Below are 20100 nucleotides of genomic sequence, written 5' to 3'. Positions count from 1 at the left end.
CTTTTTTCCATTAGCCAATTTGTTTCTACAAGGAGTTTATTGAACGTGGTGACGTATGCTAGCAAATCCTGCGAACCTTGTTTAAGCGTGATCAATTCTCTATCCAAAGAGAGAAGATGTGACTTTCTATCGAATAGTTTCTGCATTTCATTACAGAAATCAGGGAAGTGGAACAGTATAGGATCATCTCTTTCTATTAAAGTGATCGACCAACTAGCTGCGTTCCCTCCCAAGTAGGACATGACAAAAGATGTTTTAGCTTGATCATTCTGGAACCCAGTGGGCTTACACAGGAAATATAAACAACATTGGCTAAGGAATATTCCAAACTTCCTTGGATCTCCAAAGAGGTGTTCCGGTGGTGCTAAAGGTATGTATGGGGGTCGGATCACTTGTATAGAAGTAGGACCTGTAGCAGATATATTAGTGTGAGGCAGTAAAGTACCCAGAACCCGGTGTCCCCCCAATCTATGAATGCCCTGTTTGCTCTGTATCAGTACCTGAGGCATGGAAGGGAGGAGGCAGAGTCCAATCCCCATTATAAGAACCTCCCTTGTTTTCAGGTTTACCCTTCCTAGACAGACCCACTACATCTCTCCGTACTGAGACCAATTCTTTTCGCAATTCCTGATTTTCAGTATGAAAGGCATCCACTTCAATTCGTAATGGGGCTATAGTTTCTAGAACTGATGTAAGCACAGTGCTGGTATCCATCACCTAGGCTAATAAATTATACGTGGGTCACAGAGTCAGATTGTAATACCACTAACCTGAAAGATCTGACCTGCGCGGACGATGTGTGAAGCCTGGTTCCAACCATTCCTACTTATGTATCTCCTGAGAGTAAGTATTAGACAGCTTTCCAGAGAGACACCACACAGGGGAAAGGCTACTGAAGATAACTGGGAAGCCTCGTCTTCAGAGTTCCTCATAGGGTACCGGTGCCTATTCTCTGTGTAGAGCCAACTGTGTGTGAGTGCCCTGCAAAAAGACAAAGAAATAACAGTGTACCAAGAGCCACTTATTTCTGTCTGTTCCCATGTCAACTGCATGCAACCACTGAAAGAAATCACATACTCACAGACACTCGCCATATAGGTGATGAAAGCATAAGAACAGTGTCCATGTCCTTTCAGTTTCAAGGAATGGACATAATTCATGAGACTGTAGTCCTTTGAAGAAACATATGAGTTATGTTCAGTTTGTAACAGAATATTCTTTTTGGTGTGATAGTACTAGGCAGTCCTTCTAAAAAAATACCAACAGAAACAAAAAATTACACCAGAGCAAGCGCTTCTCTTTACTCATCTGCTCAGTGTAGATAGTGTGGTTCTGAAAATTCTGATCTCGTGTAATAATTCAGACTCGAGAATAAAAACTTTATCGTAACATGACGAATTTAGTGTCAAAAGACCGAGAATCAATCAATCAATCTTGGACATTTATATAGCGCACTACTTACCCGGAGGGTCTCAAGGCGCTTGGGGGGGGGTGCTGCTACTGCTCGAACAGCCAGGTCTTGAGCTTCTTCCTGAAGGAGAGGTGGTCTTGGGTCAGGCGCAGGTCGGTCGGGAGGGAGTTCCAGGTCTTGGCGGCCAGGTGGGAGAAGGACCTTCCTCCTGTTGTCGATCTTCGGATGCGGGGGACGGCGGCGAGGGCGTGACTGGCTGATCGGAGGTGGCGTTTGGGAGCGTAGAAGTTGATGCGGTTGTTGAGGTAGCTCGGGCCTTGGTCGTGTAGGGCTTTGTGTGCGTGGGTGAGGAGACGGAAGGTGATTCTCTTGTTGACGGGGAGCCAGTGCAGGTCTCTCAGATGTCCGGAGATGTGGCTGCGTCGGGGGATGTCGAGGATGAGTCTGGCTGAGGCGTTCTGGATCCGCTGGAGTCTCTTCTGGAGCTTGGCGGTGGTTCCGGCGTAGAGGGCGTTGCCGTAGTCCAGTCGGCTGGTGACGAGGGCCTGGGTGACCGTCTTCCTGGTCTCGGTGGGGATCCACCGGAAGATCGAATGACGAGTACACCATGTACAAGCATTGTCAGCATACTCGAGTGACGATTTCACCTCGAAATCGTCATTTTTGTTCTGAACCCTTGGCTTCCATTTTATGTATGGCAGCCATTTTGTGAGTTGCCCTTTACATAGGCCTTAATCCAGCCAGATTCAATTCCAAAAGTACACGTACTCCTTAATCGACTTTCCTATGACCTGTGCAAGTTGGAACCATTGCCCCAGGCCAAACCTGTTAGGTCAGTTCCTCTCCAGTGGCCGAACAAGATAGCATCAAGGCTCAACAAGCCATAAAACCTTCTTAACGCACACACACCCTGCCTAATCTTGCTCACATCTTTCCCTGCTCATTTCTCTCACTTGCTTTATGATGGGGAGGTGCCCGTTTTTATTGGGGGTCCACCGATATCTGATGAAAGGTTGGGCCTTGTCGGGTGATGTGTTGTAGGCAGCACGAAGTGAAATATGGACATGTCATCATGACTCTGCTCTTTTCTTTGTATTAAAAATATGTCAATGATCTACTGTAAAACCAAGAATATTTGCCTGAAGCTTAAAAATTTGTATAAGAGGAGAAGCCTGACTTTGTAAATTCGAGCAGTCTCCTGAGAATATACTTCCCGTGTGTTGTGCTTCTAGGACACTTGTTACCTTGGTTGCAGCCAATAAAATCGATCCTTGACTTCACCTAGAAGACTCTGAGTTTCTGTGGTCTGAATCAGGAAGGACTCGAGGTCTCTGGGTGTACCCTGACACCGCTGGGTTACCGGTTCTGTGCCGGTTCTTAAAAACCCAGTACCTCAATAGGCTGGAGCTGTGATTTGTATTTGGCTGTTGAATTTCACAGCAAGAAAGACACATTGTCCTATGAGCGTTTCGTACTGGCTTTTATTAGTTCTCCCCCTCCAGCCAGGAAAACATGTATAAACACAGGGGCTCCGATACTGGCTCACTGTGACAGGAATTCAGGAGACAGATGTTGCCGACTTCAGCCGATCAGCAATAATAGGAACCAATAGGCCCAACATTGGATGCTGCCAACACACCCTTCCTCGTGTGTGGTTGAAAAAAAAGAAGCTGCAATAAGTACACACTCTTATTCGAGCGCATCAAAAGGATTTGAAAAATGAATCAGCGATCCACCCAAAGTACGCAGGAGAAAATCATTAGACTCCAACTCGGATTGTCAAGTACCGGACGATCGGAGGGGCAGAGTTTAATTAGGCTTGCTGAGGGCAGCTACATAAAAGGCTGCTGTTTTTGTTATGAAGTCTTCTGGGACTGGTAGTCCCTTCCAATGAGGGGTTTACATTCATGCCACACTAGACCCCCAGTCATGCGATGGCATGCTGATGGTGTGTATAGGCCTTTTGCTTGTGTGCCTATCCTATTCTGACCCCACCCCGTATATATTTGTACAACACCATGACACTTGTGCAAAATAGAGAGGAGGAAGAAATGTGGACGTATGGACCCATTACATATACCATATTACTTCATATAGAAGCCTGTCTAGCATATTTAATACATAGCAGAGTCCAAATCTGTTTAATCAGAAAGAGGTACAGTTACAGATTTCAAATTGCCCCTCTGTGAACCATCTATTGAATCCAGGCTTTGCATGTGATGTCAACGTTTCGACCCAACACGAAGGAAAGGGGCAATAAATGCCTCAGCAGTGGGCCTTCTTCAGGACTGGGTGAGTGAGTAAAGAAGGGGCAACCTACAAAAGAAGGAACAGTTTCAACTATTTAAACTAATTGAAAGAGTTGTGCGTGTCATAAATAACATCATTCAATTATTTGACCTTACCTGGAAATAACACTCATCCATGTGTAGAGGAATCATTCAAAAGTTCAACAAAACATTGAAGGCCTATAGGCTCCTCACTCTCTGGCGCAATTACTTCAGCTATAAAAACAAATATGTGCCATCACTATTTAGGCCAACATTTGCTTTCGGAAAACTCCATATTCAGAGGAATGGAAGTTTCACCTTAAGAAAATAATTGGAGTTCAATGATCTGTAGAAGCAATTAATGTCATTCTGCAAAAAGACCAGATATCTCAATTACACCCTCCAAACAAAGTAGAATATTTCTTATCAGCTCGAAGCCAGAAACACAACCGCTGGGAGTGTTACTCACCAACCATATTGAATAAATCCAAACCAACTCTCCGGGATAACAAATTCCCGTCCACTCGCCTGTACCTGAACCACATCAGGCCCTGAAAACATTGTATCAACTTGTTCAGCCAAGCAATAGAAGCTGAATTTGTATGACACAGCAAACTTATCTGGTCCGCTCATCTTTAACAGCTTGAATGTATCCTACACTTGCAACTGTAAACAAATGAGTGGCAGTGACTAGAGTGAAAACATAGCGGTCTTAACATCACCGTGCATGCTGGCACTGGTGTGAGATTCCGCTAACCAGCCAGACAGTTGATGCATGAAACAAGGATGAGATTACTCTGATCCCTTATCATCAGTCCTGTCAATCGTAAACAATCTGGGCATAACAGTTGCCCTTTCAGTTTCTAGTTGCCGATCTGTACCAACAAGTGATCAAAGTAATTAATGTGTGCATGCTGGTACCGACTTGTGCCTTTAACATTATGTTAACCGATGCAAGAGATAAAGATGAGTATCAAAAAATCACTTATCATTGTGTTGACAGACACAAACCAAAAACGGGCCTCCATGCCTCCACAGTTTTGGTTTAACCTATCTTATGTAAATCACCACTCAACTAGAATTCATTAGGATCTGGAAACATGATAAACATTAAAGGCAGTTCATCAAATAATTATTTGATAAAGCGAATGGAGGTGCTCCAGGTAATGAAGACCAGTCAATCTTGTTGTTTCAAAACATGTATTTATCTTTATTTTTTTGCAATAGCACATACAGCTCAGCCAACTCGTTTCATTCCAAAACAGAAGGAACTTCTTCAGGGCAGAAAATTAAGACACTAAAAACCACATCAAAAAGCAGACTGTCAACTCAAATTATGACAAAAGTGACACAGGACATAGAAATACACAATACCCAATCCTATATACAACACAAACTAAAAAGCTTGACATTGCTCCATTCAAGAATCATTTGAGGCCCCCAATGGCACCTAGTCTACAATTGGCAATGATACTGGCTGGCCTAGGGCAATCCGCTATTACTATCCCGACACGTGTGAAACAACAATCTGACCAAAGACACCACTGAAACAATAAAGATAACAGTCTTATATCATAACATGACAGGACCAAAAAAAAACAACATATTAAAAGAAACATGACTTTCATAAAATAAATCCTATAGAAAAAAGAACACACCAATTGGACTCATTGATACCTCCCTTTGGTATTATTACATTTAATCTCAAAATCATGGTGATAATGTGTTAACACGGTTACCACAAATGGTGATGGCCTTATCACCATGGTTTTGAGATTATGCATCTTTACATATACACCACCATTTTGTGACTCTAATAGACCTTGTATATTATTGCTCTCTTTTCGCCCTGGTCACATGAGGCTACTTAAATATGTGCATCAATCTCAGGAGCACCTTGGGAGGACCTTCGGCTATGCTGTCGTTTTCCCTTTTTGACCTTCTTATTACTGCCAATTGATCTAAGGAGTGTCTGACCGAACTATGTTTTATTGAGAAATATTGGCTGGTAACCCTTGCATTGAGGAATTGTTATAGGGTGTTTCTTGACCATTCTATGTTCTTGAGCAACTTTGTTGGTGACTTCTTATATTGAAGAATTTTACATGTGCATATCAAGTTAATATGTCAGCCCATTTAGATGGTACTGAATAAGGGATGTAGTTTTTTAATGTTGTTATCTCTTCAAATTACATAATTTTGTTGGGGGCCAGGAACATCCCTTTTTGTGTCCACCAATGCACAAAGCCATTTAGGATAAGACCGAATAAGGGATGTGATGTTAATGTTGTTATCCTTTTATTTTACACTATATTATTAGGGGCCAGGAACAACCCCTATGTGCCCACTATTGCGCATTGCTCAAGGCGAGGCATTATGCCCTGAACAATAAGTCGTTAGTTGTGATTTCTATACCCTGCTGGATACAGGTTTCGTTAAGTAAGTATTTCAAATTGGCGGGCTCATTAACATTATTGAGGTTACTGTTCTTACATTATTATCCATTTATTTTACACAATACTGTTGGGGGCCAGGAACATCCCCTTTGGTGCCCACTATTGCGCTATGCTTATGGCGAGGCTTTATGCCCTGAAAAACAGGCCGTTGGCTGTGATTTCTCTCCCCTGCTAGATACAGGTATTAGTTAAGTTAATACTTCAAAATGGCGGGCTCATTAGCCTACTTGCAGTTGCTGTTTACCAATGTTCTCGTGGTGGTCAAGCCGGCAACAGCGTCAGGGGGAATCCCTTCACAGGGATTGGACGAGCGGACTTGGATGGAAAGGCCATGTGGTTTTTATACAGGAACATTAGTGCACGTATGTATTTATACGTGGACGCTGAACTAGGAGAATACTTAACAAAGTAGGCATGAGTGGGGGTTTTATCGCTTCAATGTGACTCTTTTGGAACCGTTAAGCAGTCTAATTGTGGGGGTTTGATACGCCACTTTTTCGCAGCACGGGGTCGAAGGAGGTGTTACTGGGCTACTACTGTGCATGACAATTTTTACCGTGGGGGTTGACACGCCACCTTTCTCGCATCACAGGTCAAAATTGAATTTACTGGACTATTACTATAGTGATGGGGATCTTTGGGTATGCAAGTTTGGGTTTAATAAGGCAGCAAATGAGCGAACTATGGTTCGCTTTCTATAGTACCTTCTTTACCCTCTGGACCATGTTCGTGGATATCTAATGAGTAAATGGTGCATTGTCTAATGTTTACAAAGGGGAGGTTGTGCTGGTAGTTTGGTGTAAACTCTGGATAGGTTCTGACCTCTTTCTGTTCAATCGACATTTCCATGATAGTTTTACAAGGATAAGCTGGGTATGCTACTGATGAGAGTTCCATGTGGGGGGTTTCTCTTTGTGAACTAGGGACTCACAAGAAAAACAAAAATGTGGTAGAGGGTCCTAGGGATATTTTATAGACTAAACACAGATTATTTCCCCTACAAATGCTATATGTAACAACAAAGACATCCAGTGGTCTTGTAACTGGGAGGAGAATTCCAAACACACATAACACACAGAGTACTACTATGGACAAATATAAAGAATGAGAAGACCCTAACGAGAGATCGCATTCCCATCGCTCACCACAGTGATCAGTATCATCATTTGGGTATCCTTCCTTCCATCCACTGTACCTCTTGATCATAGAGGAGATTTTATTGGGATGTATCTCGACTGGGTCGTAAAGAAAAAAGAGAGACAAAAGGAAGAAACACTAGCGATCACAACTAGTAGGTGAGAAAAGTAAGTGCAGTACAAAGGGGTGTAAAAGTGAAGCTAAAAAAGGATTCAAAAGAGATGAAAACACTTTTATTAGGATATCTCTTATGATCCTTATCTAAAAACAGTGCAAAAACAGCCTAAAAAATAATGACTGTTGGAAAATACGGTCAACATGTTTCAGCCTCCTGGACTACTTGTCCTAGGCCTTCTGCAGGACCTAACTCCAATAGATATTGCTACTGCATAGAACAATCCGGTGAAAAGTGAAAAATGTATGATTATACAAAAAGGTTTAGATACATACAACCTTTTGTAATAATAATACTCTTTATTGATTGGTTAGAAAAGACCATTTACAATTTAAAACATGACAAAATTGAATGATAAAAATGACTGTGATAAATGTTAAAAACTGTATATTTAAAATTACTTAAAATTCGGGGGGCTGTTAAGATCTAATAATGTTCTGATGAAGGACATCGCTCTGGATTTCTTGTAGTCTCTGATTTGGTTGTTGAGTCTATTAACTCGGCCGCCATGCTATGGTGAGGAGGATTTGGATGTGATTGTGGCTTCAAGTAGTTTTGACGCTTTATGGACGAATTTCATAAGCCCAATGTTTGGCTGGGTGTTGTCAGGGTTAAGAGCGACCATTATTGCTTGGTGGCAAGATCGAACTCCCAACGTAATACATTGGCCTCGCAGCAGTGACCGTCTGGCCGTAAGCAGTGCAGGGCATGCACAAACGATGTGTTCCATTGTTTCAGAATGGTAGCCACACAATCTGCATTCAGTGCTACTACCCGGCTGGCGCAATTCCGGGAGGTTCTTCAGAAAGGGCCAAATCCAGATCCTCTGTACTGACAGGATACCGTGGGAACCTAAAAAAATATAATCATAATAAAATATACATTGTAGAACTTGAAATGGTATAATGAATAGAGTCTTTGGCACCCCCAGGTGATGGTGTCTACCGTGGACCTAACAAATCAACCACAGTCACCTATGTATATGTATATACAACTCATAGATATGTATACTTAAAGTATTTCCTCTCACCCATCTTGTACGAGGATCAGACCTCACCTCGCCTGGTCACAACTCAGGTCAATGAGGCCCCGCTCTAGGAAGAAAACAGAGGGAAATGGCGGCAAACGAAGGCGGGCAAGGGTTGACACAATCTCAACTGCATATGTCACTACCTCCCACTCCTTTTTTTGCATCCCTATGTAACCTCCTGTTTTAGCTCCTTATCAGTGCAGAGAATGCAGGTCACCTGCTCGGATCATGGTTCTCTTGCAGAAACAATCACTAGTTAACTTCATCATCATTCTGAAGCACATAGTAAAACATGATAGAATAGAATTCTTAGGTTTCCTAAAATCTCCTTCATGTCATTTATAACGTCTTTATATACTTTCAAATGAGTGTGCAAACATTTAATTGCTTCATATGTCCTTTAGTATATAACTCAGAGCTCTCTAGTCAGTCCAACTCCTGAAGAACACCCTTCTGCATCATAACAGATGAATCATAAATCGCTGAGCAACACTGTTTAATTCTATGCATATAAAAATAATATTAGTGCTCAGCTAAACCCATCAGGATTATTCCTGTTACTTGTGATCTAAACCTAATGATGCCAATAATGAAGGGAGACCCGTGCCTACCAAATGCTCAAGGCAGGGAACAGAGCAGACTGTTCACTCTCCTAATACGCATTCCATAGTCCCTGTGTCATTCGGAGCCTCGCACATAGCTCTCGCCAGTCTCAAAAGCAAAAATCAGAATATGAAAACAGCCAGCCCTTACGTCTCCGTCGGTACCTCCGGCTTGGACCGAGCTGGGTGTGAAGGTATCGGATAAGTATGTAGTCCGTCTTTTATCTTGTCTATTCTGCCCAGCTGCAGTGTATGTCGGAGGGGCGGCGTGTGTTGATGTCGTCATTTATAAAACTACAAAATTAAGTCACTCAATCAGGAAACCGTAGTTTTCAGCAAAAATGAAGATTGCCTGAATTTCAACCGGGTGCTCAAAAGTTCACATTCCCTTTTTTTTAATAAACATGAGGGTTTCCATGTTATTATATGTATTCTCATGTCTAGCAGCTGTGATGTATACAGAAAGAGACGGTGCATGTTAATCTCTTCATTCGGAACTACAAAATGACGTCACATTATCAGCAATTTATAGTTTCCTACCTAGATAGGGTGTACCTAAAGTAAGAACGAGTCCTCAAAATCACTGTCGGAGATCGACATTCCCTAATGTAATTGACTTGAGGATACGATGTCAATATTGTTGAGACCTCTTATAAAACACTGTATACACTCGTGAAATATGAGCACCTTTATTGAAACAAAGAACAGCTAAGGTATAAAAAATATGTCGCACCAGTCTCATATTAGCCTATAACTTGATCTAATGAGTATGCCGGCCTAGTTATTATCTAAATATGTGTTACGGTATGAGATACACAAAAATGACTATGATCTCTTAGGATTGTAATCTTGTTGTATGAATGGGTAACATTATTGAATTGTGCCTAATCAGGTGGCAAAACAACATCACATTCAAGGTATCAAAGATTTAGAAAGACCCATGGGCTCTCGATGTTCTATCAGGAAAGGTTCCTGCACTGCTCACCGATAATAAAGGAAAAAAGGGAAAAAGCAACCTAGATCTTAACCAGCTATATATACTGTGTGTGCTCCTTTCAATGCTTGAAAATAAGTTATTGGCCCTGTGGGTCTCCCCAGACTATGATGATGGCATAAAGCTTTATAAGAGTGTCCATGGCATTACATCATTCAGACCTAGTGTATCGCAGTGCAGCCTAAACACCCATTTCGGCTCTCTGATGAAGAGAAATTTGGCCACATCACTCACATGTGCAGGGATGTAAGGCTTTTCCAAGACTGTCCATCAAAAGTCCTCAGGTTGATGGTAGCATTCCACGAAGTGTCTAGTCAATTTCGTGGTCATCTTCTTGCATCTAAAGGTGCTTTTGTGTTTTAACATTCTGAACTTAACTTTCGGTACCCACATACCGAATGTTGCATGGGCAATTCAATAAGTAAATTAAGTTGTCACTATTACAATTGGTGAAATTCGTTTGGACCCAAGGTCTGTTAGTGCCTATGTCAGTAGTTTTAGACTGTTTGGTCTGAGGACAAATCGCACAAGATCCACAAGGAAAATGACCTTGGACAGCAGGAAGGTCCCAGAGTGTCCCCACCATTCTCGGGGTCACTCCTTTCGGCCGGGTATGTACCAATTTATCTCGCAGATTTGTGCCTCTCTTGAAAGAGAATAGAGGAAGTGGAATCTTCTCTTTACAGCTATTCAAAATCCGCCAATGCTTGAGGACACATTTTCGGATCCCATTCGCCAATGTGCTGTAAGTATTGACAAAGGTCAATCGTCCCAACGGAGGTTTCTCATTTGGTGGCTCCAGTAGAGCCTTTCGATTGTTATTTATGGCTCTTTAGCAAGAGCGCTTTATGAGTCTTCTGGGGTACTTTCTGGCGGTCAATTGATCGGCAAGGCTCTTAGCATGTTCTTTGTATTTGCTCAATGTGGAACAATTCCTTCGGACCCGAAGGAATTGACCATATGGCAAATTATCTCGTAAAGGCTTGGGATGCTAGCTGTCATAATGCAAAAGAGAATTGCGAGCCATCGGTTTCTGGTATAATTCGCTCTCTAGCCCTGTAGGTGTTGAAAAAATGGACAAATCAAGAAAGGCTATCCTGTTCTTGTCTGCCTCAACAGTAAATTTCAGGAAATCATTTCTGGTGTTGAGCCATTGTTGAAACTGTAAGATGGAATTAAAGTCACCCTGCCAGACTACCAGTATATCGTCGATATACTGCTTCCATAGGCGGATCGACGTGTAGAAGGGGTTAGCTGGAATAACAACCTGCTCCTGCTCAAAGGTGTGCACATATAGGTTAGCCAAACTTGGCGCAAAAACACTCCCCATGCTGGTCCCAGATGTTTGGAGGTATATTGTATCTTTTAATCTGAACATTTTTCTTTCAAGGCCAGATGAGCACAGGCCATGATAAAATGGACAGGTGTTATAGATTCAAGATTCGTGTTGTTCAATATCGAAGTAATAGTGTCCAATGTCTCATTTTTAGGGAATGGAAGTATATAGTGATTCGACATCAAAGAAAACTAAAAAGTCTAACTCCGTGTCAAATTCAACTTCAGCCAACAGTCGTAACACATCCTTCGTATCTTGAAGATATGTGGGCATTTTTTCAACAATGGGCCTAAGGAAATGATCCATAAAGGTCCAAAGAGGCTCTAAAATAGAACCTAGACCTGGAATTATTGGTCTACCAGGAGGTGGTCGTTGGGTTTTATGCACTTTAGGCAGGGTGTAGGAATACGGCTGTGACGGGGAGGCGGGTCCCTTGGACATTGACACAGATGTTGCCTTGGACTGGTGGTCCGCTGTACCGCTGACCCCCCTTTCTGTCCCCCTTACACAGACTGATGCGACTGAGCCAGGGGAGTGGTTCCCAACGGAAGCCGGCAGTGCGTGGTGCTACCCGGAGGAAAATTAGCAGGGTCACTTTAAACACAAAATGCAGGACTACGTGGCTCAGCCCCCTGAGAGCGAAGCCGAGCCAAAAGGCGGAAGAACCCGCAAGACAGCAGACGGCGTTTTCCCGGAGGCGGAAGGAGTTTTGGAGTGGAGACGGAGAGTGGACCAGTCGAGTGTCGGAGAAGAAGAGGAAGGATACGAGCGGAGCCCAGCTGATCTCATCAAGCCAGGAGGCCACCGGTTCGGCGATTCGCCCTGCCATGTTCCCACGGGAGGAGCGTGGCTAAACAAAGTAGCGGGCTGGGTGGGGCGGAGCGGCCAGCCGAACACCCTATAGCCAGTGTAAATATTGTACAGCCTCTGTGCCCTTTCCCCTCACGAGCACTGCGGTTTTGTAAATAGAGCACTTGGTTTCCCTCACACCCGGCCCCATCAGTCCTGCCAAGGACGCCCCAGTGACTTCCTTTTCTTTCTTTTTTTTGTGTGGACCCGTCCGGACGGAGACCGGAGCCAGACCCCGACGAGACACCCTGTGGCCAAGACCTGTCAGGCGGACTCAGCAGCACTTCGGGACGGCTTCATTCTGGAGAGCTCGGGCTTCCCAAGAGGAGTCAGGGCGGAGCCCACCGAGTTTGCAAGACTAAGAGTGACTAGTAAAAGGAGGAAAGCCTATCTAAAAATAAAACCCTCTTTGAGAGCGCTATTTCCTGCCTCTGTCTCGGTTGATACTACTCCCCCAGACCCTGCCCCTTTACAACGGCATCACTGGACGTGCAGTTTGGAGGAATCCCGCCTCATGGATGGTAATCCACTCTTCCTGGCTGGCCTCTTATACTATCTCAGAAATCACTCTTCTTATCCTTTCTGTAGGGTCTTCCTTGAGAGGAAGGTAGGATCTTTTGTCTCCTAACTGTCGTAGACATTCTGCCCGATATGTCTCTGTGTCTGAAATAACAATAGATCCGCCCTTGTCAGCGGGCTTGATGATTATCCCCTGATCTTCTGTAAGGGTCTTAAGAGCTTGTTGTTCTCTCTTTGGTAAATTGCTGTAATTCCCTCGTTTGTTGGCACAGAGACTGGTAATGTCTTGTTGAACCACTCCCTCAAAGGTAAGTACTTGTCGAGGCACAATGTGTAAAGGAGAGTTAAAGGTAAAACGTTTCTTCAGACCAGTGTTACTCACAACAATAGGCACTTGCATTGGTTCTTTATCTTTAAAAAAATAGTGCAGACGTATTTTTCGAAACATTGTGCAAGTTCGCGCTGAATCCGAAACGCGTCTTTGTCAAAAGCAGACACAAAGCCAAGGCCTCTGTTCAAAACACATTCCTTATCACTAGTAAGATATTTGTCCATAGTAGTACTCTGTGTTATATGTGTTTGGAGTTCTCCTCCCAGTTACAAGACCACCGGGTTTCTTTGCTGTTACAACCAGGGAATCACACCGCTTAATGACTGCATGATACATGAAATACATGTTTGACCCTGTTCAGGACTGCGTGTCCTTTACAATTGGTGACCTGTCTCTGGCAGATTATGTGCATGGATGGGGTCTCGTGATCTAGTGCTTTGAACCCAGTTTCCATTGGGGTATTCCCTTTGCCTGATTTACTAGGACTATGGACCTCAGATGCCGGAATTTAGGCCGTTTTGGGGATGCTCTATATGTATATTAATTGCATGGTATTACCCACACTAGGTATTTTGAAAATGGGCATGATGATGCCCTGGGAATTCCCAAACTATCCAGCAGAATAAGCTAGATTGAGAACTCTGATTTTGCGCACAGGTCAGACCTCAGAACCATGATATGCTTTCTAGATCATTGATAGTCTCTCCTTTCACCCCCCCTTATTTATACGCAAACATTTCGGGTGACGTAATAGTGATGTGTTCTTGTTGAGGGTGATGCTTTAACTTATTACCCCCTTTGTTTCCTAAGCCTTTTGTCTTCACTTTTGTTGTTTTTATCACCATGCTCACAACCATTTTTGACTATTTTCTCTGTTTTATATTACCATTTTCAATAGGTCAATATTTTTGTGTAAAAATCATTTAAAAATAATTTTTAGATTTTTCTGTTTTTGGAAATGTATTGCTATGGACACATTGACACAGGGAGGTAGCAATGAGCCCAATTGGTGTGTCCTATTTTCTATGTGATTTATTTTATGATAGTCATCTTTTGTTTAATATGTTGTGTGTTTGTGGTCCTGTCATGTTATGATATGAGACTGTTATCTTTATTGTTTAGTGGTGTCTTTGGTCAAATTGATGTTTCACACGTGTTGGGATAGTAATGGCGGATTGGCCCATGCCAGCCAGTATCATTGCCAATTTTAGTCTAGGTTCCACTGGGAACCTCAAAAGATCCTTAAATGGGGCACAGTCAAGCTTTTTAATTTGTGTGTATATAGGATTCAGTGTTGTGTTTTTCTATGTCCTGTGTGGTTTTTGTCATAATTTGAGTTGGCTGTCTGCTGTTTGATTTGTTTTTTTGTGTGCTTATTTTATGCCCTGATGAAGTTCCTACTGTTTTGGAATGAAACGCATTGGCTGAGCTGTATGTGCTATTGAGAAAAAAGAAAGATAAATAAAGGTTTTAAAAGGACAAGGTTGACTGGACTTCATTACCTGGCGGACCTCCATTCGCTTTATCGATCAAGGATCCGGAACCCAGAGGTGCCACACAACGGCAGGTGCTGGAGTGTTAGTGCACAGAACTTTGATACAAATTAAACTAGCGTGAGGTGCAGATCTATAAATCCGCCGTTGGGTTCTCTTTCATTATCAAATACTTATTTGCCAGGGCCATTTACAATGTATTTCGTCCTTTTGTGAATTATGTAATATACACAAACAATAGTCACATATTACACCCCAATAATTGTACATTTTTACATAAAGCAGTCTAATTTCTCCATTGTTAAGGCTCATCACCTGTCCAAATTGGTTAACATTAATGACAATACATCAAAAGATTTTTCATGGCCAGGGTCATTCTCAAAGTATTTCATAAGTTTTTGAAGATATAAAGTGACATGTTACACAGTTTCAAGTAGCATTTGCAGGCTGCATGCTTAACAATAACACACAATTTATAGTTATCCCATGGTACACAAGATATTATGCTTGTCAGAAGCTTTTCAGACCCTTGGCCAGAGCACAAAAATGCTTAGGCTCCATGAGGAGGTATGGGTGTCCAACACAACACATAGTATGTGTTCTCAATATTCGTAGAGACATGGTGTAGGTAATTGGGTTACTGGTTTAGGGGTGGTGAAGCCCTACTCAAACAGCAACCACAATTCCTGTCAGGGTGAAACACAAGCAAACCCCAAATGAACCTATGCTTAACTCTCTGGTAGCTTGGCAAAAAAAACAGTGAGGCTTCGCTCAGAGGCAATGTGTAAAGTATATATGCTGCACACAAATAGTAATAAAGTGAAAACACCACACAAGAAAAATCCAACACCAATTTTGAAAAATAGAGTAAAATGTAATACATTATTTGAGAACAAAAAGACAAAAAATGCAATCAATAGCACAGGAGATAAGCAGTTTTAAAGATTTAAGTGAAAACAGTGCTTAGAAGCACAAAGCCCCAACTGTAGTTATCTGGTCGCACCTGACCACGACAAAGTCACAAGTTCAGACCGACCGCGATGGAGCACGGGCTGGATACAGGGACCAAGTTAGGGCTTATGAACAAAGTACCTTAAATCTGAGGGGTGGGTGGAGCGTTGCAAGGTCCAGCGTCGAGGATGCGCCTCAAAGCAGCGGTTCCGATGCAAGGTGATGTGTTGCGGTGAGTCATTGCTGCCCAAGGGACCACAGCTGTGCAGGTAGAGCATCTTCAGGCCCACCTCCAAGGGTCTAGGATCGGGGTAGCACCACTTGAGGCCAAGACTCACAGCAGCCAGAGCCCATTTGCTGGGTTTAAAGTGGTTGCAGCCTTTTCTGTCCTTGAAGCTCTGATCAGGAGGCCATCCAAATAGCCCTTGGAGTCACTCTGATGGTTTGGGATACAGATGATGCAGGTCCAGGCTTTCTCACTCAGACAGCAGGGTAGCAGAATAGCAGTCCATCTTGCAGAGCAGCACAGCAGTCCTTTTGAGCCTTTCACAAGTCCAGAGATGGACTGAAGATTTGAGTCTGATCTCCCAATATTTATACTAGGTGACAGCTTTGAAGTAGGATAAGGTTCTGGAGGTATCCACCCCCAGAGGTACTTCAAATTTCCTGCAACCCTGCCCTGGCTCCTGCTTCTACGGGGGCAAATGACTAGTGTTGAACCCTTTGTGATTGTCCTCAGGCAGAGGCTTTGTGATGTGCAAATGTAGTAGGTGACAGCTTCTCCCCCTTATCGAGTCAGAGATGGCCCATCCTGCCAACATCTATTCACCCTTCGTCTTACTTTCTGGGTGCAATAAGCAAAGACCAATATGACAGCTACACCTAGTCATGTGACCCAGGATACAAACTGCAGGCACCAAATTATTAGTACAAGAAAAGGGCTACTTTCTATAAGTGCAATCTTCATAACAACAAAGGGACTGAAATAATTATTTGATTAGTCTCAGCCACTGGTGATCATATAGACCTCAGTCCAATCCATTTGACCAAAATTCCCAGACATGGGACCTGTGCTCACTGTGTCATTTGATTAGAGCTTTGCCTCACTTATGAGTCTCATGTAGGCTAGAACCTACGTTGGGTTGCTGGTGATCCTGTGGTAAATAAATAATTAATTACCAGTACTATTTTTGAATACATTGAATAAAACAGCTCAATAAATAAGAGACAGGATTCGAGGTATCTGAGTCTAACAGGCTTTAATCAGGCATAAGGGAAGGGACAGGAACGGGATAGCCTGCACGGAAATAGAATGGATGGCAGCTGCAATGCCTCATTGACAGTGCAGCATTTATATAGTATAATACATTACATTACATTGCATACAGTAGGCGTAGCAGTAGGCGTAACTCGTAGCAGTCGCGAAAGATAAGAACAAAATGGGTGTAACAAGAAGGCGTGTACAGGGCGTATACATAGACATGTGATGTGAAACGTCATAGAGATGTCATGAATGGGCGGAAACATGGAGGGGGCTACCTGAGAGCAGCTGGGACCTTTAACCTAGTGGTGCGCGCAAACGGGCAATGACGTGTTACCAGGGAGAACTGGGGGCTATGACTTCTGCACTAGAAGAGGAGACTAAAGTCTGCGGTGTCAGGACGACATGTACCTATAGCATATCTGGTATCTGGTGTTTGGAGTACATGTTGATAGAAACTAAAAGTTATCAGGGCAAAGGCTACTTGACACTAAGACTGGTGCATGCATTATTCTACATGTATTGCGTGTGCGAGGAATATTCTATGAATATTAATACAGTATTTCTCTTTCATGGAGACAGAAAGGCTAGACCCTGGCTGAAACTATTGATGCGATTCAGTAGCTTAGGAATGCAGAGAAGGAGGGCTGAACTGATAACTAGAAGCATAACATACTCTTGGTAGACAGGCAGGCAGAGCCAGGCCGGGCCGGGCACTGTGCGGCAGGAAGTAAGTGAAGGGTCAGGGATGCAGGTGGGGGCTGCATCGCTCCTCGGAGAGGGTTCAGGAGACTGGAGCTTGAATCTGGTGTCCGGGCCCTTTTGAGGCCTAGAAACGGGGACAATGCGGTGAATTAACGTGCACACTGTAAAACATGGCAACATAGGCCTAATACTCGTTGCTTTCACGAGAACTGGAAACTGGCATACTAGAGTTGGACACAACTATAATTGCGTCTTTAATCGATCATAGGGAATACATGCATATCGATCATGCACATATAACATAGAGTGGGGAACACGTAGGCACATATAACATGGCAAAATTTACTTTTCCACATTCCCTCCTTGTGCCCTACGTTTCCATCAGGAAACATCAATATTCATGATACCATCCATCTGTTCATATAGCATCATTTGTTCGTCTCGAATTGTCTTGGAACAGGATTTAGGACTAGGAATACAAGAGGTAGCACACATGCCGCAAATCGCAGGGCCACATTGTAAACAGAGGCAGCAACTGAATATGATCATTACTGCTATACCTAGGAATGACAATACTTTCCATCCCCAGGCAGATATGATACTCCAGAGCCAACCGGACCATGTCCAGGTGCCTGGATTCTGGTGTAACTGATGGGCAATTTTATGAAGTCTGGTTATAGCTGAATAAACAGACGGCGCGTTATTAGGAATGAAAATGCAGCAACTAGATCCGATGACTCTACAAGCTCCTCCTATATCGGCCAGTATGACGTCAAGAACGAGACGATTTTGGAGCACGACAAATCTAATGGCAGATTGCTCTTCGGTTAAGTTACCTAGAGCGGAAGTAGTCTCATTCACTACTGCTTCAAGGGTTCTGGTTAACCTACGTATTAACTTACTATTCTGGACAGGGCCTATAAAGAAAAAGAAACCTTTATTGAAGTCTTAATATTGTTCTAGAGTAGTTTCAGTTTGATCGACAATTGGGGACTCAGTCTCCCTTCTATGTCTAACGTGTACTAGATGTGTGTTTCTGTGATAGTCAGACGGGGCTAGAAACACTGGTGGCAGTAGGAAGGCAATGTAACATGTTCCATCCCAATCGAGGGGTAGACGGATATATGCGGTCTGACCACAAATAAAATAAGAATGACGTGAGGTTTTGAAAATAGATTTCCCACTGTCACTATATTCGACCATAGTAGTACAATCACTATGTCCTACATGTGCGGAACCATTCTTTCTGACACATAATTCGCCTTTGACTGGTAGTACTGAAATAGCAGGCAAATCTGGAGTAGTATCGGACTGAACATTCAAAACCATGAAATTCGAGGAATAATTACCTAAATCATATACTTCATTTTCTAGATCTAACCCTGTTCTATGGGAAAGACCTTGCTTGTCTGGGAAACATGTTTGATTCAGAAGGGACATATCAGTTGAGGATGACGTTAACATGGACCATGCTCCACACGAACCATTATGTGAAAACGGATAAGGAAAGAGTGGCAGAACTCCCTTCGGTGTCTGGAAAGGGGGAAGTCGACCACACACCCAACAATTAGTGGCATTGCTGGTCTGGTGTGAATAGTGTAACATTCTGATAAATGTGTTATTACGCATAGCAAGACGATAGGATAACTCGTGAGGAGGCAGGTCACTAAATGTGTGCTCTACTGTAACATTAGGAAACATATGTACATGTGAAATAGGAAAACATAAATGTAACGCATAACTTATGCATGTAACCATAAGACTTAAGAACAATAAAAAGAATAGAACGATAATACATCTTTTAGAGTTTTGGCTAACTCTCTCACTGTGTGGGTCTGTCTCATACATGTCAGGAACCTGTCTAACCGTTTCACCCGAGAGGGACTTAGACAATTAAACTGGCTGACTTATTTTACTAGACCGGAGTTTTGCTTTATACTCCTGCTGCGGAGTTTTCTCTAACAGGGGAAGTTTAGAGTCTGTGTCTGGACAGTCCTTAAGAACGGGGCAGTCTTTGATAAATGTCTTTGGCCGTAATCCATGGAATTTCTTGATGTGGCTGGTATGCACCCAGCCCTTGCGTCCTTCGAGCTTGACGGCGGTCCTTGTTGTTAATAACACCAGCTGGGGCTCCTTCCAACGGGGCTCCAGCGAACTTGAACGATCAAAATTGCGCACCAGGACGAAATCCCCTGGAACGACTTCATGTAGTTTCACCTCAGTGTTGTCTGGAAATGCAGCGGCAACCTGTGAACGACAAGAGTGTAGGGCAGACATCAAGGAAACTAGGTAATCTGTCAACATATTACTGGAAACGTCTGTAATCTTTCGGGGCATAGGTGTACCCCACATATTAGGAGGACGGCCGAATACGACCTCGTACGGGGACAGACCTGATCTGGAATGTGCAACCATTCTCATATAAAAAAGAGCAACTGGCAGTGCTACCAACCAATCTACACCTTTCTCTGCGCATACTTTTGCAATGCGGATTTTCAATGTCTGATTATGTCTCTCAACTAGACCGGCTGCTTCAGGATGGCGTACACAATGGAACTTCCACTGGTACCCTAACAGAAG

This window comes from Lissotriton helveticus, chromosome 11, assembly GCF_964261635.1.
Source record: "Lissotriton helveticus chromosome 11, aLisHel1.1, whole genome shotgun sequence".
NCBI lineage: Eukaryota > Metazoa > Chordata > Amphibia > Caudata > Salamandridae > Lissotriton > Lissotriton helveticus.
This window is presented reverse-complemented; position numbering follows the sequence as displayed.